At 40.3% G+C, this 22,653-nt stretch overlaps 1 long non-coding RNA gene across 1 annotated transcript; it reads left to right on the forward strand.

The window, feature by feature from the left end:
• The first annotated feature begins 5,857 nt into the window (after positions 1–5,857).
• Positions 5,858–22,111, forward strand: LOC135189887 (uncharacterized). The gene is made up of 3 exons (XR_010308351.1): positions 5,858–6,846; positions 18,054–18,184; positions 20,831–22,111. It is a non-coding gene; the product is annotated as an uncharacterized LOC135189887 (long non-coding RNA).
• The last annotated feature ends 542 nt before the right edge of the window (positions 22,112–22,653 follow it).

Here is a 22,653-nt window from a genome sequence, read left to right on the forward strand (position 1 = left end):
ACTACCTCTCTTTGTAACAACACCCTTTTATAAACACAAAGCAAATTATTATGTGGAAAAGGTAGAATTTAAAAGCCCTAAATCTTCCATCCCCAAGGATACTGTTACCTTCACATAGAAAACATTTTTATGTATGTATTTACTGCTTAAATGTAGTGTATTTCCATGGGGTTTAACTGACTAGATTTTAGGGAGTTCTTTGTTACTGATTTATATATATACATATAGACACATATATGTTCAATTACCCACACACTTTTTGCTCCTGTTTCCTAATGTAAAATTATTACCTTCCCTGGAACAATAGAAATGAAACTGCTTTTTAGGCCAGCAACTATACTTGCTTTGAAGAGGCTCATAATAGGATGCATGAAACATCTGGAAGAATTAAATCAAAGGGTGATGGAATTCCCACTGGAGAACACATGTCAACCAAGAAAAAGAGTCTTGTGGAACAAATGAGATTTTGCCCTGAGAATTAGCAAGTACAACAACTAGGCTTAACACTGAATCATAGAATCATAGAATCATAGAATCAACCAGGTTGGAAGAGACCTCAAAGATCATCCAGTCCAACCTATCACCCAGCCCTAGCCAGTCAACTAGACCATGGCACTGAGTGCCTCATCCAGTCTTTTCTTGAAGACCCCCAGGGACGGTGCCTCCACCACCTCCCTGGGCAGCCCATTCCAATGGGAAATCACTCTCTCTGTGAAAAACTTCTTCCTAACATCCAGCCTATACCTACCCTGGCACAACTTGAGACTGTGTCCCCTTGTTCTATTGCTGGTTACCTGGGAGAAGAGGCCAACCCCCACCTGGCTACAATGTCCCTTCAGGTAGTTGTAGACAGTAATAAGATCACCTCTGAGCCTCCTCTTCTCCAGGCTAAACAGGCCCAGTTCTCTCAACCTCTCCTCATAGGATTTGTGTTCCAGGCCCCTCACCAGCTTCGTTGCCCTTCTCTGGACATGTTCCAGTACCTCAACATCTTTCTTGAATTGAGGGGCCCAGAACTGGACACAGTACTCAAGGTGTGGCCTGACCAGTGCTGAGTACAGGGGAAGAATAACCTCCCTTGTCCTGCTGGCCACACTATTCCTGATGCAGGCCAGGATGCCATTGGCTCTCTTGGCCACCTGGGCACACTGCTGGCTCATCTTCAGCTTACTATCTATCAGTACCCCCAGGTCCCTTTCCTCCTGGCTGCTCTCCAGCCACTCAGTCCCCAGCCTATAGCGCTGCTTGGGGTTATTGTGGCCAAAGTGCAGAACCCTGCACTTGGCCTTGTTAAATCTCATCTCATTGGCCTCTGCCCACCCATCCAGCCTGTCCAGGTCCCTCTGCAGGGCTCTCCTACCTTCCAACAGATCAACACCTGCTCCTAGCTTGGTGTCATCTGCAAACTTACTGATGCTGGACTCAATGCCCTCGTCCAGATCATCAATAAAGATATTGAACAGGACTGGGCCCAGCACTGATCCTTGGGGAACACCACTTGTGACTGGCTGCCAACTGGACGTGGCACCATTCACCACCACTCTCTGAGCTCTGCCATCCAGCCAGTTCTTGATCCAGCACAGAGTGAATCTGTCCAAACCATGAGCTGCCAGCTTGGCTAGGAGCTTCTTGTGGCAGACAGTGTCAAAGGCTTTGCTGAAGTCCAAGTAGACTACATCCACAGCCTTCCCCACATTCACCAGGCGGGTAACCTGATCATAAAAGGAGATCAGGTTGGTGAGGCAGGACCTGCCCTTCCTAAACCCATGCTGGCTGGGCCTGATCCCTTGGCTATCCTGTAGGTGCTTTGTGATGGCACCCAAGATGACCTGTTCCATGACCTTGCCTGGCACTGAGGTCAGGCTCACAGGTCTGTAGTTTTCTGGCTCCTCCTTACGACCCTTCTTGTGTATGGGAATCACATTGGCCAGCTTCCAGTCTTCAGGGACCTCTCCAGTGAGCCAGGACTGCTGATAAATGATGGAGAGTGGCTTGGCCAGCTCAGCTGCCAGCTCTCTCAGCACCCTAGGGTGGATCCCATCCGGTCCCATGGACTTGTGAGGATCCAAGTGACTTAGCAGATCCCTTACTGCTTCCTCATGGATTAGAGGGGGACTGTACTGGTCCCTGACTCCATCCACCACTTCAGGAGTCCAGCTGTCCTGGAGACAACCTGTCCCACTAGTGAAGATTGAGGCAAAGAAGGTGTTAAGCACCTCTGCCTTTTCCTCATCCTTTGTCACTCTATTCCCCTCTCTATCTAACAAGGACTGGAGGTTGTCCTTGGCCCTTCTCTTGCTATTCATATATTTAAAGAAACACTTTTTATTTTCCTTGGCAGCTGTGGCCAGCCTGAGCTCCAAGTGGGCTTTTGCCTCTCTAATTTTTCCTCTACAAGACCTAGCAACCTCCTTGAACTTCTCCTGGGACACCTCCCCTCTTTTCCAAAGGTGATACACTCTCTTTTTAATCTTTAATTCCTTCAGCAGCTCCCTGCCCATCCAGCCTGGCTGCCTCCCTCGTCGGCTCATCTTCCGGCTCAGTGGCACTGCCTGCTCCTGTGCCTTCAGGAGTTCTTTCTTGAAGCAGGTCCAACCTTCCTGGACCCCTTTGTTTCTAAGGGCTATTTCCCAAGGAACTTTCTGAATTAGTTCCTTAAATAGGCTGAAGTCTGCCCTTCGGAAGTCCAGTGTGGAGGTTCTGTTGATGCCCCTCCTGGTTTCTCCACGTATTGAAAACTCTATAATTTCATGGTCACTGGACCCCAGGCAGCCTCCAACCACCACATCCCCTACCAGCCCCTCTCTATTTGTGAGCAGCAGGTCAAGCAGGGCTGCCCTGAGAAACACAACCTTTGTATTTCTTCCCACAATCCTGCAGCCCTAAAAAACCTGCCTGTAAAGTCAGTGTCTCCCCTTTTCCCTCTTCTCTCTCCTCCTGGGAAAGGTGCCCAGGCTCCTCCTATCTTCTGCAGAGGAGGAGGCCTGGTTGCCGACCTTGGCAATGCTGCCAGTTAGGCCCAAAGCAGCGTAACTGGCCCTGAAGCTGCTAAGCTGAATTTTGTGCTGTGTCACAAATGCTTTTGGTATGGGAGTAGAAGGCAGGGTAGGGAATTTGGAAGGTCTGTGGAATTGAGGCCTGGTTGGGGGAAGGCTTTGGAAGGTCCTAGCCTTACAAGATGGTTGTAAGCCCAGGTCGCAAGACTGGGCCAAGGCGGGATATGAATTTGTGTATTTTCTATGCTTTGCTATGCTCACCACTATGTAGAACTGTAACACTGTAGCTTGTGAATTGCTTCTCCATTTAAACTTCCCAGCAATTCTCCAATCCATTGCTTGAACATTTTCTTTTGCCCCTTTTGGAGCAATAGGCAAATCTGTCAAGTCATTAAACCATGACAATCTACAAATCCATGGTCTACAAAGGTCTAACCAGTGTAGGGAGCTCTGGATACAAAATGCTGTATAGGTCAGAGCTATTTGAACACCAAGCTACCTGAGCACTGTTAATTGCAGGGCAAGATGTCTATCTCTTGGGAAGAAAATATGTAAGCAACCTTCTAATGCTCATGCCACTGTTCTCCAGATGATATTTGTAACTCAGCTTCTGAGTAATAATGCAGATCTATTACCTTGATGGATAGTAGCATCGTCTACTCTTTCTGTTTATGCAGAGCATGTCACCAGCGGAGTCCTGGCTGATATTTAAACACACTGACAGAGACCTAGGTTTTCCAAGCCTTCCACGATAGCCCACGCCCATGCTGAGGCTAACACTGGAGAAAAGAATCTTCCCGTTTTGATTAAGACGAGTCGCATAATGAAGTGTCAGAGGGTATGCGGATCCTGGCCTAAGCCACTCATGAGAAGGGACTCCTGTCCTCAAATATTCAAATGAAAATGTTTATAAGGAAATTGGTAAGGTAGAATAAATCCCCCTAATTGAGTAACTTGATCTTTCAAACAATCTTTCTCAATGCAATGCTATTTACTTTGGATTCAGGCTAAAAAGGAAGTTCAAGGACTGATGAGGCTTTAGGTTTCCCAGTAAAGTGGCGGCATTGTAGGAGAGGGGCAGAGTATGAGGTGGTATTTGTGGAATACAAATATCTGTTAACAAAGCATGAAAAGGCAGCTATGCAGCAACGATCACTCCCTCACTGTAGGAATTTCTGTGGAAGCACACTTCACATCACTTTTCATTTCTCAGTTTTATGCAAGATGGGATTAAACATGGTTAGACAACTTTTCAAATATAAAAGCACTCAGTGGAGCACTGCAGGAAGACAGAAGAGGCAGCAACTGGTTTGAAGTTGCACCTACAGAGGGAAGGGTCCCAAAGAAAAACTATGAAAATACTTCCCTGAATTACTGAGCTGCATGCACTAAAATTCCTTACTTGAAAACTCCCAAAGTGTGAAAGGTTCTTTGCATGTCCAAAGGCTGGAAACTCCAGCATCCAGCACCTGGACATAGCACTTCTGTTGCCCAGCCTCTCCTGTAGCCCAGCATCACCCCTAATTTCTGTCACCACCACCCATGTTGCATGGGGCTTAGGCAGAGAGGAAGACTGCATGTTCCCACATCCAGACAGCACACTTCTTCCTGCACTACTACTTTAGCTCCTATTCTTTTATTCTGCTGCACCAGAGGTGAGATTACCTCTGCCTGCTTCTCCCTTTTCTAAATTCCCTGCGTTGGTTAATAAAGTTATTCTCACTGCTTGCAACTCTTTGAGGCCATTGAGGAGGGAGCAGTGGCAGTATATGGTCCAGCTATGAGAGGAGAGTGGACTGCTCAAGTTTTCATTTTCTAAGAGCTCAGAAAGTATTATTTGGGAAAGTTCTGTGGACATAAGAGAATCTTCTTTTACTTATGATAAGACAAGGACTGCATTCACCTTCCCTTTCTAGTGGCGTAAATTTGAGTTACACACTTAAACCAGTGAAGCTATTGCAAATTTACACCAGTGCAAGGGTGACTATCTTGACTTTGTATGTTTAGTAGTCACTGTTACCCATAATTTAGTTTTAAACCCATTAATGCCACCAAGCCTTTTGTTTAGCCAGCTCTGGTCACAGCAGTTGAAAGTGATGACATATTTCCTAGTCAAAAAATTGGCACAGATGCTGATGTAAATAAGTACAACATATATTATTCAGTCCATGTTCCAAGGCTGCTTGGATATTAAAAATATTAAGACCAAACCCGGTGAAAAAATGTAAACTAGAGTGATTGCTAGTTTACAATAAATATCTGTCATGCAGTTAGAAGGATTAACTGACAACCTAGTATTTGTTTAGATTGCTTGCCAAAAATATTTTGTTCTTTTTTGAAGGATTTGATCTGTGTATAATGCCATCTGCTAAGTCTGGATGACTTTTAAATGGAAAATGTACCCTAGTGACCTCATTTTCATTTGAAATAGCACTTTAATATAAATTTACTGCAGGGCCACTTACATTTCCTAGCTGTTCTTTCCATACTACAGTTTACTGAATGTGGCAAGTGTAAGTAGACCTAAAGTGGATAATATTCTTCATCAGGTTGTTTCTTTAATTGTTAATATCCAAAGTGCTGCCTGGCTTCCAAAATGAACAGAAGTGCAGCATGAAATGTAACTTAGTGCCTCAAAATACTGTCAGCAGCAGTATTTTGCCTAACCAATTAGAAAACGTTTGTTTACAATGTACGTATTTGATATTTGCATCCGCAGAATACATTGTCCTGTAAATCTGAGACATTCAAATGGGCAGTGGACAGATAATCACGTTTGCAACAACACATGCAGCTGTCAGAAAGAGGCTAAATCAGGCTGCCCAAGCTGTGTAAACACCACAGTTGCCTTCCTCAGCTTCATTTGTTCTACAGGATATGGGGGGCAGGTGACAGATTATCTCTGAGCAAGGAAGACCTCTTTTTTCTTAGAGAGCAGAGTAGTGAAAGACATGTATAAGTTAATTTGAAGTAAGATACAATGACCCCGAAAGCAAAGGCAAGTGTTTTTTGTTTTATATATAAAATAGAAGTGAGGGACTCCACAGAGTAGTGTATGCACTGAAAGGGATAAACTAAGATTATCACAAGGTATCTCCAGAAGTTGTGATAGTACCGTGGGTTATTTGTCAAAGCTAGAGAGAGGAAGACTGTAGGAAGCAAAGAGAGAGCTTGAATGACATTTTGGCTGTCTGGCTAAATTTGAAAGGCCTTTGTAGCCTCCATACAAATAAAGCAGTAAGGTTAGATGCGAGCCTGAGACTCTCCAGCAGAAACTAGAACTTGAGGAGCAGTAGCCTCTACAGCAATCAAAGGGTACTGCACTATCTTCCTTAACTTTTGTGAGCCTGACTGTCAGATAAAACATGTGGTTTCTTTTAAAGTCCTAGAAAACAAACAGCTTGCTAAGGTACCTGCAGGTGATGTCAATTAGCAAAAGTAGAATTCTGATGCTCAGGAGCAGACGTTTAAAACCCTTACAGCCTAAGCAGAAGAACTGAGGTAGGAGCAACTTTAAGGTGGGCTTTCAGAGCAGGATAGGTGTGCTACACTACTCAGTTAAAAGATGTTCCTTTGTTGTTGGTAACTGGGTACTACTGATCTGTTATTTTGGCTTGGTAGGAAATTTGCTCTTTGAATGAAGGTGGTAGCTTTGGAACTTCTCCATATAACTGGCCTAGAGCTAGATACATGTATGCCAGCAGATGGTAGATTGACTACAGCTTCAGTTTAGACTAAAGGTGTAGGATATGTGCTTTCTCTGTGGATATGGCTGTTGAGTCTGAATCAAGCTTCCTAAAGGAGAAAAGACTCACGTCCCTGCTGGACTCTTCAAAAGGATGGAAATGAGGTAAGAAATATGTTCACCTACTTAAAAGAGGAAAGCCGATGATGTATCTAGTGCAGAAGGAAAACAGAGATGGAGAGAAGGTCTGAGAGGTCAATTAAATGTAGTGAAAAGACAACTAGAACTAACAGTGTGGTTGCAGTTTGCTTTGCTTACTGGGAAATCTGCTTGCTGTAAGAGAAAAGAGACAGATATTAGATAGGGGTCAGGTTTAATTTTTTCATGGAAGAAATGAGTTATTGATGGAGAAAAGTGTGTATGTTAGCAGAAGATAGGGAGGAGGACAAGGAGAAGACAGGTGGGGGAGCAACGAAGAAATAGACTGAAAATCATTAGGTTAAAGAGGATGCGTTACACAGAGATAATGAGTGACTTCACTCAAGGTCAGATAGTATGTGGAGGGGAATTTGAATGTGTCCTTGGACCTCCACCACCATAGTAAGATGCAACCTCTAAGTGAATACCCCTGCCTGAATTAAAACTAGGACATTGGACAGAAACAGCTACTGTGTTAAGGGACAGATTTCCTGTTTTGCTGCTCACTGAGGCACTGTGTGCTGTGACTGCACACAGAGTTCACCTCAGTCGTGGGGCTCCTTGACAGCGAGCAAAGGGAGAAGGTGAGATCCTGTGCTCGCAGGCAGAAAAGAAATACAAAAGCTATTGCTTTCAGTAACTTAAACTGAATCAAAACCGAGTTCAAATGTTCTGGTAAGCTTTCAAGAAAACAACCCTTGGATTTTGTCCATCTGACTTTTCATCTCTTGAAGCTATCACAGCAGTCATTTCAAGTGAAGAATTTAAAATCAGAAATTATAATAACTTTTGGCCAGTGACTAATGAAAGTTTAATTGACAACAATACAGGATTAAGGACATATGCTTTTATGCAATTGACAGATTAATCACCACACACTGTCATATTGTTGAGTGTGTATTTTGGGGGGAAAATGCCAGGTTTTCAGCTAAAGAAAATCATTGCATTAGGATATTTGAATTAGAGATACATTCCTACTGTGATCTGGCAGTATAGACTCTTGAATGCAACCTAAAGTCAGATTTTAAGTTAAAGATGTAGAAAAATGCAACAAAAAGTACAGGACCACATCTTTTCAATAGACTACTATTGTGCTTTAAAATGAGAGGGAAAAGCAACTGTCATAACCATTACTCTTTATAAAAGTGAATTTTTTTTTCGTTATAAAGAAAATCACTGCCATTCTAATTGACAAAACTAGACTGCTTTCCTACCCCTCAAAGTAATAATGTAAAAAGCTTAAGAATTATATTGGAGTTTAATTTCTTATATGAAAGGACTTAGCATTTTTTTCCCAAAGCTAGTGATGAACTATTTCATATATTCCAAGTAGTGGGCATACGTGAGCAGGCATTTTAACTTTTCATTATACTGTATTTGGAGACAGAAGTTAGTCATGTGACAGCTCTATCTTAAAGCAGAGCTCTCACGAATGTCAAAGATGAGTTTGTCATCATTTTAGTTTTATAGCTGTGATTTGCCTTACTACTTATAGATAGTTTGTAGGAGCCTTGTGTGGATGAGCAAAGGTGGAGAGGAACCATGACAATCCTCTTTGTGTGGCCTCTACAATTGCATTTACTTAGTTTAATGAAGGAAGTGAGGTCTGTGACCCTGCCTTGCTCCACACTGTGGAGAGTACGCCACCCTAAAGGCAAACATAATTGGAAACCTGTTCTAGTTGGGAAAGACACAAAATTTTGCTGTATGTGAAGGAAGCAGAAGGAAAAGTGAAGGGGAATGCTGTGTGGGCAGGCAGGTTAGTGGGAAGTACTGTGCGTGATGTCTGTGCTGTTCTGAGCTATTTAGAGGACAGACTGTGTACACGATGTGCTAGGAAAAGGCAACATTTAGCCAAGCTTTTGAAGGGCTGACAGTGTAAATGCTTGGCTGCAGAGCAGTCTTAGAGACTCTTTCTCTGAAGAGAGAAAGAGGAGATAAAGTAATGGGCTAATGTTCATCACAACTCAGGGCACACAAGCTCCCACTCTTTTCTGCATTTTTAGATAATACACCCTTGACACACCTGGAAGACCTTCCCTACTGCCTTTTCTCTGCATGATGACCAGCATGCCATCCCTTGCAATGGCTACTTTCCTCCTGCTCCTTCATGTTGGATGCAGCTGCTCTAGTATAATTCACTGTTACGTATTCTTCTCTTGTCAGTGCTGGAAATAGACTCTTGAAGGGGTTTTAATGACTGTCTTTTATTTTTCTCTCTGGTTCTGGTCTTGATGCTGCTAGTCCTCCATTCACTTTAGAAAGTGTTTTCTGACTCAAGCGTTCTTCAAGAAATGTGATCTCCCAACTGAAATATCTGAAAAACACAGCTGGTTTATTGTCCTTGCCTAATGCAATTGTTCCCATGTACACATGTGTAGCTGTTACATATTTATGTTTTAAGAGTTCCTCCTCTGCCCCAAAGTGGCTGAATTTTGAGATGTTCCACAGGTGGCAAATTCACATACTGCAGAGGCACAATGAGGTGTGAAGAGTTCTGTTGCCACAAGGGAACAAAAATTATTCTAACCTGCATGTTTTATAAAGCTTTCTATTTGGAAATCACATGCGCTAACCCCAGCTTTCCAGGTAACTAATCGGTGTTACGGAGCCAGCGGAGGAAGTGGATGGCTGTTGGTACTCATACACTGGGAATATTCTACTTCCCACACATCTACATCATAACCAAAGGCATCTGAACATTACTGAGTCTTGATGATGTTTCTGAAGATGCTACAGAATCATTTAAATAGCTGAACCTTCACTCAGCCTCTTAGGAACTGTTATAAAACAACTTTCATGAAGTAAAGTAGAAGGATGAGTGGGGAAAAGAAAAATAGCTTTTGTCACTCCTGAAATCTGCTCCACTAACTCCATTGTGTAAAACATACTGAAAACTATTAGGAGAAAGCTTGCAAGTGTACATACAATTATTCCCAATAAAATCAACACCATCAAACTAATTTTATAGATGTATTGAGGGAATACTTGTGACTTTACTGCAGTGAAAAAGCTGGCTACACAGATTGCTTTTGTTTTCCTCAGGATGTGTTTCAACTTTGTGGCATTGCCACTATAAATCTCATGGTCCAACAATCTCTTGTCTGCAAGTGATTTCAAGCACTGTCATAAAAATGAAACAGACAGGCTTAATTTGAGTTCCAGACTTAAGGAAACTCAACTAAAATATTAGCATAATTTCACTGAAGACGGAGGAAATTGCTAAAATATGTCTATTAGAGAGTGTCTGCAATTTAATACCTCTCTTAGGTGGCTCTTGGGTGCCACCCAGTGAACGATTTAACAGCAGGTTTATGATGGTGTCTGTGGTGCACCACAGGCCATGTGAATAAGCAGCGCTGATCACAGGAGATCAGAAACAAGAATTTTAGGAAGTATAAGGTGATTCATGACATGTTAACTTTAAATCTGTGAATAAATAAGCTTTAAGCCTGATGGATTAAGTGCTTGGAGAATTTCTATGCTGAACAATGCTCCTATTTTTTTTTCATGCAGAGACTGACTAGGTGAAGGTTGTGCATGTTTTTTCATCAGAAATTACAGAAGCTTGTAGTCCTTTGATTTTCTGTATTCTTTTCCTTATCAAAATATGCAGTTATTATTTTAAGATCATAGTGATGCTCTGCTTTCCACCAAAATAACAAGACTGCTTTCATACAGGAAGATTGCATACTTTGCAGATGATCGTTCTTCAAATAATGGGCAACCACTGGAACAAAAAAAGTCAGCTAAAAGGCATGTGATGGTGATCTGGTAAAATTGCTGTTTCTGAAATTGAAAGTCCTTTTTAGTGCTTCTGCATAAAAGTCTGTGCTTGTCCCAAGCAAAAGCAATGGTGCTCTGACCATAGTTCACAGACAGTACTTGATGACAGTGTACAAATACTGGTGTGGAAAAGATTTCTCCTACAGATTTAACCTCACGGAACAGCCACAGTGGTTTCTAATAGTTGAGTCAGAATGGCTGAGAATGATTTTAGAAGTGGAGGAGTTGGAAAAAAAACATCTCTCAAATATATATTTCACAAAGCAAGATCCTGCTGAAACTGGAAGGGTGCTTTTGATATCAGAATAGTTAAGTGAAAGGAGCAGAGCTGAATTACCAATATGGGCCCTTCTTGTCTCAAAATCTATTGCTCTTTAGAATGAGACAGCAGATAGGCAGGGATTGTGCATGAGTTTTAGCCCGTGTATCAGCACAGCTCCTGGCTGCTGTGCTATGTCTCTGCAACTGTTCCCTGAAATAGTTTTCAGAAGCTTAAAACCAGCTGTTTCTGATGGTTCCTTTGAAATGTAAGTACTCTCTCCAGTCTGAAAGTGAAAATGTATTTCTCTTGTATTTAGGGTAGGTAAAAGCTATCAGATGAATCAGTTAATTGAGCATTCGTGAATGCCAGGAAATGAAAGGTTATGGCCCTAAGTTCATATACTGTACAACAGTATGGTTTCTTGCAGGGCTTGTCAGAGCTTCCATGATATGGAGACAACTTTACCTAAAGATGTATCATGAGATACAATATTTTGTACAGTGTTTTTGATGAAATGAAATGAAATGGAAGTGTTAGCACCTTCCCCTTCCAAGTGAAGGAACTTTTGTATTGAATGCCTTTGGGCTGCAAGGATAGAACAGGATTCTGTCAGCCTAGTCTCATTGTACTTGTAGCCATGACAGTCAAAACGAGTTTCCCTTGCCTTAGTTTACAATGGAGTCAAAGCCGGTTCTCAGAGGAAAAGGGTCTTTGCGTTAAGGTAGTAAGTTCCTAAATTGATCTTTCTGTGATACTAGGATATGAGATGAAGAATCAAGGTATTTTTAGTGATTAGAGTTATACATTTTGTTGCAATCAATGAAACAAGGATAAACAATCAAAGGAAAGGCATAAATTGTGAAAAAAAATGGACTGGACCGAGATCTTTTTTCAGAGCACCTCAGTTCAAACTTTAAGAAGATGCAGCATTAGGCCAGTACTTCATAGCTCAGGATCATCTTGTATCAAGTGAATAAAGATAGTAATAGTAATCAACACCCACAGCAATCAAGACTCTACTGGCCGTGATCCTACTAACACATAATATGGTTAGAGGTGCAAAATGAACTCCAGAGGCATATGCAGAAAGTAATGTCCTCTCTTGCCTCTTTCTGTCCTTATTTCAGAAAGACAGGTGTAATGGTGCTTTTCTATCATGTGAGGGTAGAGAGCAGAGGCTGAAGGAGGCTCTTTCTCTACAGGCAGCAGGTGAACAGAACACCTGTCATTCAAGAAACAGTCAATACCTCCTAATTAATGATGGAGCTGAATTAAAAAAACAAACAAACAAAAAAAAAAAAACCACCAAACACAACAGACTACCACAACTAAAGGTACAGGGCACATGGAAGTGCAGCCAGAGGTCCAAAGCAGCAACATTTCACTGAATTCTGAGTAAAAAGGAGGATATGAGGAGCATTGATGTATATTAATTTGGTGACATTTTTGTTTGTGACAAAGAGAAACTGACAAGGCCACAAGGGAGAACTGGAACAAGCCCTGTAAGAGACTGGCTGAAGAAAAGCTTAAAGAGGGATTTTTTCAGTTAGGTGCTGGTCAACAAGGTACAAAGTTTTCTGGAAGAAAACCCTTTGCTTTGCTCCCCAGCTCTTGTCTGCAAGGAAACTGATATTTGAATCCTCTTTGGAAGTGGACAGAAAGCAGTGGAGTCTGTCATCACATCCTTCTCCCATGTGAAAAGAATTTGCAAGAAATTAAGTCCATGTTAGCCACTGGAGATGAAGATGTGTTAGACTTAAGAGGATGTAAAGGCTCAGATATTATGGAGCTGTGCTCCAGTAACATCTACCTGAGTGATGACCTCTGTCTCAAGACAAGGTTAATAGCTATGCCCTTGTGTAACTCATTCATCTACTCATCTACTTGAGTTTCTCTCCATGCAGGACCAGGTTTAAGGCAGCAGAAAACTCAATGAAGGACTACAGTGAGTTTCATTCTGTTCAGGGTAGTCACAAATACTTCTTAGCTGTGGTGTCTCACCTCAGCTGCATGCAACTTAAATAAGTGTGGTAAAGATACTATGAATTCCTCAGCAGAATGCACTTTAGATGAATCTGTTATTAAAGCATTATTTGTCCTGGAGAAACACTTTGTTAGTCACAAACTATTCCCCCCCCCAATCTCTGCAACATCTGCTAACTGAAAATAGTGAAGTTTTTGAAAATAGTGAAGTTTTGGAGTTTTGGTTTTGTGTTTTTTTTATGTGTTTGTTTTTTTTTTTCCTCAGTCTTTCAAGTTAATATTGATTTTGCTTCAGCTAGAAATAGTTCAGTGGGAAAATGTCATTCAGAGGTGTAGAAGAAAAAGTAACATCACAAAACACTGAGTAGAACTGAAATTTTTTCTGCTTCTTCTTTCAGTGGATCTTTTTCACCTCGTTATTTCTGAATTAGTTGAATGTGTCTCTCCTTTGGAAAAGCTCCACTGCTTCTTGTCCTATACTTTAAAGACTGATTTGTTGTCTGTGTCTCCTGCAATAAGGAACGTAAGTGTAGCAGTAATCATCCTTTTCAGTTACTGTTTCAGAAATTCTTTTACTGTAAATGAGTGGGAATAAAATCTTTAAGTTTTGAGAGCTCTCTGTAGTATGGCAGTGGTAAACGATTAGCTAGTAAGTGAGACACTGATGGTGGCAATTGAGTTACTGACAGATGACAGAGATGTGCAAGTAAAAAGTCTCATTTCACCCCGCAGATCTTCAGTTAAGTCCAGTAGTCTGTACTCTGTGCTCTTTATTGCCATGCAACATTCAAATCGGGGAAAAAATGCCATCTCTTCCAACCAAGCAATTCTGACTAATGCTTTCAAGTGTACTGCTGGTGCTGGGTGCGAGGCCTCTCTGCTTCTCTGTATATACATACACAAATTTTTGCTGCCGAGTTCAAAGGCAATAAAAAACTCTTTTTAGGAAAAGATATGAGAGTAGAATATAGTACCACAGTGTGCCTCCTCAGCTTGCTATCAGTGATTGGTACCTGTATCAGAAGTTGTCAAGCTGTGGAAAGATCAATATTGTCTTCAGTAACGTTTCCTGTTAAAGTCAATGCCAGGCTATTCTCTGTGTTAATCTTCAGCAGCCAGATAAAACTGCCTCTTTTACTTATCTCCTACTCCAACCAAAGTTACTTTTACCCTGATGTAGAGTGCAGCATTACAAATCAATATCAGCGATCACACTGAAGTGTAGTATACAAGAAAACAGTATTAAATATACCATGCTTAAAGTTGAAAAGGTAAGCTACATATGAAGAAACAGTGAGATTAATGCTCATAATGTTGCTGTTCATTGAAACTATTGAAATGGATGAAATGTGTGAGTGTTTTGCCTACAAATCCTGTCCTTTCAGATTCCTAAATCCATGTACTAGGTTTGTTCTTCAGGAGGCTCTACAGCACATTTTAGTATCATACAGCTGGAAGACTCCTTTAAAAAGAGGTCAGCCAAGTACACTTTAAATCACAACTTCATGTGCATATGTTTAGAATATAAATATTTGCTCCTAACATGTATTTAAGAGCACATTCGTTAGTATGACCAGCTCGCCAGAAAATGTGGAGGATTTCTGTTGATGTGTGTGTTTTTCACAGAAGCATAGAACTATAAGAAAGTATGTTTTTCTCTGCTCCTTGACTAGTCCATTTGGCACACTTGCAGAGAATGCAACATGAATGTGAGTCTGCATATTGTATAACAGATATGAGAAGCTGTATAAATTGGTGCCTATGACAAATGTTTACCTGCTGCGTGATATTGAAGACTTGCACCTTTGGGTGTTTTGGCTGTGAAGGCCGACAGTGATAAATCACTTTCTAACAGCTGTGGACAGCTGTTTAAGCCTGAGGTCTAGAAAGCTTAACTGGAGAAGTGTGTTATAAAATTAATGTGCCAATGGCTCATTATGTGGCAGTTTTGTGCAGCAGGCCAATAATACTGCTTACCAGGCTTCGGGAAAGGATGTGCCCAACTCTGTTAATAAAGGGCTTGTAGGAGAATGCAGGTTTGCCAAATGGCAGTGTTTTCATTGGAGAGCATCTGTGGAAAAAAAAAAAAACAAAGGAAGAAGCTATTTACAAGCAAGAGTATATTGTAGCTGAAGCAAACTTCTCTCTCTTCATATACTGATGCCTGGAACACATTTACCTTGTCTCCAAACTGCTGGGATACCTTAGATTCAGAGAAAGAACTATCAAACTTGCTTTGATAAATAACTATTTCTCTGGAGGGATTAAATTCTTCCTAAAGCAGATATATTTATTAAACGCCCCACTCTGTAGCTGCTAATGCAGCCCACCAGTGCAAACAATTTTTCCAGGATGACCAGAGGATTAAAAAATAGACAGGAAGGAAGTGGAGAAGAGGAAGTGTATTATAGCCAAAGGGATTACTTGCAGGAATGTATTATCATTTTTAAATAGATTGCTTACATCATCTATGTGGCAGGGACTATATTTGACTATTTTAATCTCTTGGTGGGCTACTGAACAGCGTGAATCAGCTTTGCTAGTAGTGCTATGAATTGTAGGATGGGAACAGGGATTGCTGACTTTCAGGCACAACTTTGCATAGGAGTTTGGCTTAGGGACAGATTGTGACACGCTCCTCTCAGAATTCCTCTGTATGAACTCTCTAACCCTGAGTACAGAAGTGCTGAAGAATTAAGACTTGCTAAGATAATCTTTATGATATTCAGCTATTTGACAGCATTCTCCTTCCAATGTACTCAGCAATCAGAATGAAAACAGTGTTGCCTTTTTTTTTTCAGCAGGCTTCCTGAGCAACAGTTGATGTTTTTAGTTTGATAGAACATCCTGAATAGTATTCCTTTTCCCTTTTACTCCTATTCTTTCAATTTAGACCTGGAGATTTACAGAAAGGAATTTTTATGGCCTTTTAAAGGGAACAATACTATTGTATATCCCTGCATAGAGAGGAAAACTCAATTGAGACAAGCTGGTCATTTTCTTGAGGTAGAGCTGGAGCCTGATCCAGGTCAAGCCCTTACTATGCTCACCTCCCTACGCAGTAGTAGCTATGTGCCTAACTTGCTGCTCCCACTAAACTGCTTTGCTGTGTTAACAGTAATGGAGGAAGGGTGTTTCTATGTTGATCCACTCTTGACCACAAAATCACTTTTTGTTTTCCCAATACTTCTGCAACCCCCCCCAATATTTCTGCAGTTTTCTTCTAAAAACCTTCCTCTTGTAAGGCAATGAGTAAACTGCATTCAAAAAATCAAGACTAAATCATGCATGCATTTGAAAGAAAAAATAATTATATATGTGTTGAAACAGCAGTATCATAGATACCTTTAACAGATTGTATTGCAGAGAGCATATACTTTCAAATGTTAGCTGTAGAAACCCATTCTTTGTCAAGTGTAAGTTACTATATTTATGTAAAAAATTGTCCATTAAACCACTTTGAGTACTGCAGAGCTTTGAAGGACTCTTAGGTAAACCAAATTCTTTTTCATAGTTTTACTTCTGCTTCTCTGGAATAATGTCGATCATTCCTCTCTCAGCAGTCACTAACCAGGTTATTTGTGTGTTTCCACATTGCTGCACCACAAAACATCATGTCCACTTGCCTCAAAAAGATAATATCTAACACATATGGAGCCTGCCTTTGATCTCTGTGGTCTGTTTAGAGGTCACAGACCTGTCTTCTCCTCTCCCTCCCTTCAAATAGCTCTTCTCATTTACTGTGAAACTAAACATTGGAAAGACAAAGGCCAGAAAATAAGGACCTTGATTTAGTAGCACTTATGTGCTTTGCTGTTTCAAGGTAGATTTTACGCTCTTGGGTGACATTATTAATTGCCCTCCATTTCTGCATCATGCTGTATTTGTTTTCACGCACACAGACATCAAAATCCAAGCTGCTATTTAAAACAGTTATGTGTTTTGTTCATAATTAAGTAGTCATTAAGAGTCTGCTAATCAGTTTGCAGTAGCCAGCACTGAATCCAGCTCTGGGTGGATTGCATGGGAAAGTCTGACAGTTCTACTCAGTTTTTGGAAAACAAATTTATATGTTTACATAAAGTTGTTAAGGCAGAAGAAGTACATTGAGTCATACTGTAAATCGTGGTGAAGGTAAATCTGGGTGGGACCTTGAAGAAATAAGTGCCTTCAATTGCAATCTCAATAAAAGACTGCTTCACCCTGTCTCAAACTACAGGTGAGAGATTCTGTGGCAGATAATGTGAAGGGGAAAAAAAGACAATTTCACAGGCAAGAGCCATATATCATCACAAAAGTCCTATGTCCAACACAACCACTTTTGATTTTACTAAAGGCCTATTTGGAAAAGGATGTAGGTACCTAAAAAATTACAGGATCACAGGAAGTCAGAGGTTGGAAGGGACTCAAAGAAATTATCAAGTCCAACTGCCCTACCAGAGCATCGTGTAGTCACATGAGATCAAACCTCTAATCGTGAAAATGGGTCTTCCATAAAGACCTCTTGCTGTTACTCTACAGGTCTGCAGGCACCAAAAGTTCTTCATGTTCTCGCTCTGTTGCTCAAAACCTCTTCAGTTATCTCCACTCCAATTACTTATTAGACATTTATAAACAGCTTATCTGCCTAACTCCCTTTAAGAAGTCCAACCAGTAAGTTTTTTGAGTGTATTACTGAATGAAGTTTTACATGAAATATTGCAGCAGTTGCTGTTTGGGTTTTTTTAAAGAGGCTAGCTGAGAATGAAACAATTGTCCTTTTTTTTTGCCTTCTTGGATACTTAAAGGCTGGAGCAGTCACACAACTTTTCTTTCTTCAGTGATGGAAAAATCCCAGCTTCCAGAGAAGAAACACTAGACATGAGGCCACTACATGTATTGTAGAAAATTGGGCATAACTGCTGTTCCTCTTCCATTAAAACTATCTGGGGACGAAGAGATCTCTATCACCTTACAGCTTATTAGGCCACTAAGAATATCATAATAGGGAAGCCTGTGTCTGAGTCCACCTTCTCCTAGAACTATTTGGTGACTATTTCTGTATTTTATGTTATATTTCCACTGGAAAAAAAAAAAGGACCTTATGAAAGATCTGGACAGTCTCCAATCCTCTCAAGTGAATATTCAATCTTTCTCTTTCAAGTTTGTTCTGGATCCATCAGAAAAGCATTTCCAGTGCAGCTGACTGAAGAAATGGGAGAGATGAGCTCCAGAATAGCCTTTAGGTCCAGGGAAAACTTCAGGGAGGTAAAAGAGCGTTGACAGCTGAAAAGGGTGAGTATGTGTGCATCATTCATGATGGCTTTGGTCACTAGACTTTTAATTAAGAGATGTGTCCATCTCTTTTATTCTGTCTGCTCCTTCTCCAAAATAACCATTATATCCTGTTTGACTTTCAAAGCAAATGAAGTGACACCTTCAGGAAAAGGTGTTTGCATCAGGATCCCAAGTAGAGGACAAACTATGCTAAAAGAGGTTGAGATTTAAAGTGCTCCAAATGATTACTCTAATGTAGTATCTGCTCAGAAAGATGATAATCTTCGTTCCTGACCTCAGATATCTGTACCTTCTCTGAAAATCAAGCAAGTAGCACACAGAGCTGGGACACATTTGGGTGCATGTTTGGCACTGTATCACCTGTGTGACATTCTGCATCTACTTCTAAGGTATCAAAAGAAAGATGCACAGATATAATGCTGTGTTTGGAAGTGCTCTCACAGGAAACTGCTTTGTACCCACTCCTCCCCTCCCCCCACCAAAAAAATTCTCTTCATTTAGTACTGTTTAAAGATGGAGTTCTAGTATAGAAGAAAATAAAACTTACTTTGTACACAAGTAGATACTTGTATACACACATCCATCCTCCTTTATTTGAAATTTTCCCCATGGACCACTTCATAAATCTGCTTTATATCCAGCTGGATGGATCTTTAATCCTCTTGGCTAACCAACAAACTAATTACTTCTGCTTGTGACTCTATAACCTGACAGGAAAGTTTGTCGGATGTAATTATTAAGCTAGACAGAACTGGAAGTACCTCCAGTATGCTTCTATGGTTATAATAAATTTCAGAATTACTGTTTTTCATGCTACAGCTAATTGTTTTTTCTCTAATTTATATCAGAATTCTCCCATTAACTACTAATCAATATATCTCTGAGCCCATCACTTCTGTATTAAGTCAGGGAACAGGTATCAGCAGCTGATCCTTCTATGCTGCTGATTTTTCTATGCACTGACAAACTGCTGAAGAAAGCAAAATCTTAGGTAACATTAATACTTTCAGTGGTATAGTTTGTTCTCTACAATATTTAAACACCTTAAGGGAATAGCTGAAGAAATAGCTGGCGAGTGTCAATGTGAGCAAATGTTAAGTGATCAATTCAGGAGCTAAAAATAGTAGTGGTGCCTGTACATTGCTGAGTGAAAAGTGGAATGCAGAGATAAAGTGGGGAATTGAGTGGGTTCGACGAGTCTATATGGGATGGAGTATGTTACTCAACTGTGGTTAAAAATGTTCATGTGATAAAAAGAGAAGCTCTGCTTGGAGAATCTTTTTCTGAAAATTTCTTGAGTCCAGATTTGGGCTACTGAAGTGTGAGAAAAAGGACTTGAAATCTGGCAGAGATTAGTGAGGGAATGACTAAGCTTTTAGAGTTTAAGCCCAGTATGCAGATAATATCCAAATAAAAAGTAGCAAAAATAATTTAAGTCACGGGAACTAGAGAGACCTTAGTATGAGGAAAGATTAAATATGCTACTGCTATTTTGTTTGGAATGTAAAAGGAAGTAGGACATCAGCATTAAAAATAACAATAACTAGAAAGCAATGCAGTCCTTCCATAGTTTAAAGAATTAAAACTAAAGGACAACAGATAAAGAATAGAGAGCTCAGCAAATAACATCATCAACTCAGAACATTGTTTTTAAAATTGCGTATTAAATCAGAAAGAAACAACAGACATCCATGAAGAACATGAAGATTTGTTGCTTCTAGAACCACAAGGACAAAAATGGAAAGGACAAGAAAAGCCAGTCTTTCTGCTCCATGCAGGAAAAGAGGCATTTACAGACAGTTTTCAACATGAGATGACATTTTAGAAGACAACACAGCTTGAAACAGTAAGACCAAAATGTGCACACTAGCAATGAACTTTCTTGTGGCCTAGAAAATGCAGTCTTTCATGCCGTGGCTCATTCAACATAGAGCAAAACTGTTTTGCACTTTTATTCAGTCAATCCAGGTGCTATTTTGACACCAAACGTTTTCAGCCATTTCTGGAGAGTGATAGCAGGCAGGAGGAATCAAAATGCTATCTGTAAGTCCTTCACTTTTTTTTCTGAAGGCTTTCTGAAAGGAAAAAGTTCAATAGTAAAATTTCATATAATATTCCGCGACTAATGAAAAATATAAAAGAAGTTTATATCCCACGCAAAATATCATCCTCCTATCAGAAAAAATAAAACAATGTGTCTGTTACATAAGAAATTCTTGCTGATCACAAGCTTATTGTTCAATAAACAAAACCTCTTTGTTTTACTTGGTTCCTGATATTGTGCTATCTTTCAGCAGAACGTTGTCATCAAAACAAGTAAAGACACCAAGGCTGCAAAGCAATAGATATTTTTATGACTATCATACAAGTTCATCTTTACAAATATTGATGGAAGAGGAATTATCTTTACTTTCTAACTTAGTGAATGGAAAACTGCTTCTGAAGTAGATGAGCACATTTTGCAGAGCTACTCAGCATAAACAACTACCTCCCTTCCCAGAAAAATTTAGCCACTGAAAAACAATTTTCCCATGGCTACAGAAGTGATGTTGTAGATTTGAAATTGTTGGAGGCTAATCAGGCTCATCTGAGCAAAAGGAGGTTTCCCTGCCACTTCCCAACGGAGCCTTTTTCATTTTGCAGTCGCATTGACAGATGGCCTCATCACTCGGGCATTACAGACCACCTTGAAGATATCGGCACTGCTGGCCTTTGAAGTCAGAATAATCACCAAGCCATTTGATACTCCATCAGATGAAATGGCCCTGTCAGAAGAGGCTGGCTCTCAGGTGTGCTGATTGTCTAGCGAAAGCAGGTAACTCGACACAGTGTGCTGTGGCACAGATTCACAGGCCTTGTGGGATGCTGTAACAGATGTCTTCTTAGATGCACTTCTTCACATCTCTTACAAAAAGATTCCCAAACCACTCCTAACAGAAATTATAGTGTGCCAATTTCCTGCCTGCAATATTCCCACAATACTCCAAATTCCTGTGAAGATAGGCAAATGTATCTGCTGTAATTAGGGTCACAGTTGCAGAGATTCAGGTGACAGATCCATGTATAAATCCTGTCAAAGCCTTGATTTAGGTATTGGATAGCAGACGTTATGAGGCAAGGTTCTACTGTTTTACAGCAGAAAGCTGATGAAATCTGGCACAAGATTATTTTCAGAAAAAAAAAACCTTTTTTTTCCTTAAGAATATCCAGGACAGTAGCAGTTTGTTTTCCCCTCAGGTTACCTTGACCTCTCAATATATGTCATTATCTTTGTTATGATGTACACTCAACAAATATTTATCTTAAAGAACGGTTTAGCAGAAACCAAATTTTAAAAACCATTACCTTAAATTCCACTTTTACATGTCCATGTAAATACTTATTTTCAAAACTGGGTATTGGTTGGAGAATCAAGTGCTTCACAAACCCATCGGACAGTGAGACTGGAAAGGAAAAATTGAGGAGTTTGGGCTTTTTTTCAGTTCTAACAAAATTTCAGCTTGTGGCACAACAATGATGTTTCTTCTCAAAGAACAAATATTTCTGATGGCTTCAAAATCAGTTCTCCAGAAAGTTAAAGTCATTCGTTTATGTTTAGGGTGAACTGGAGTTGAAAGCAAGAAATATTAAGCTGAAAAGAAATTTAAACATCTTGTTAATTGAAATTTTGACTAATCCATAAGGTTTACGTGGGCAGAAGCAAGCAAAAATATTTGTTTCAGCATTAGCAGTAACTTTAGTGGTAGTTTATGTCAGCGTTGGGGAAAGTTACGCTATAGTTGTGTCTGTTCATATTACAGGAAGGAAACTCACTTTTCCATGAAAGACTCTGGCTTGTTCAAATGGTAATTCTTCATCAAGAAGAATCACAGAATGTTCACTCTGTAGTAAATGTCATTAAAGCAGCCCAAGGACCTAAAACCACTCCTTTATTAGCGCGGGTGTGTGTTACATCTTGCAGTCTGCACTCGGGATCACACTATGGCCTGTCAGAGCACAGCTATTATGATTCCTTGCCCATGGCAGGGGGGTTGGAACTAGATGATCTTTGTGTTCCCTTCCAACCCTGACTGATTCTATGATTTATTAGGCCTTTGGAAATGGTATTGCTCTCTAAACTTGTTTGACAGCTAAAGCCTGAAGCAAGACCACTGCAGAAATCTTTAAGTATCAGCTTTGGCGGTGACAATGGATGCAGAAAGGAAAGAAAGACAGAAAACTGGAAGGGAAAAAAGAAAAGAGAAAAAACTCCTGAAATACAGATCACCTTTCTCAAGGGAGGACTAATAACCATTTTCATGGAGCTACATTAATGATTTTCAGTCAGCTTCTGTTAGTAACTGTTCTTCATAATCTTGTCTTGTATAACAGGCAGTCCCATGATAAATGATTTTCTCTGCAGGGTGAAAATAAATCAAGGAAACAAACATAGTCAAACCTTTTGCAAAGATGGAATATCTGCAGCA

The sequence above is a fragment of the Pogoniulus pusillus genome, chromosome 34 (assembly GCF_015220805.1).
Source record: "Pogoniulus pusillus isolate bPogPus1 chromosome 34, bPogPus1.pri, whole genome shotgun sequence".
Taxonomy (NCBI): domain Eukaryota; kingdom Metazoa; phylum Chordata; class Aves; order Piciformes; family Lybiidae; genus Pogoniulus; species Pogoniulus pusillus.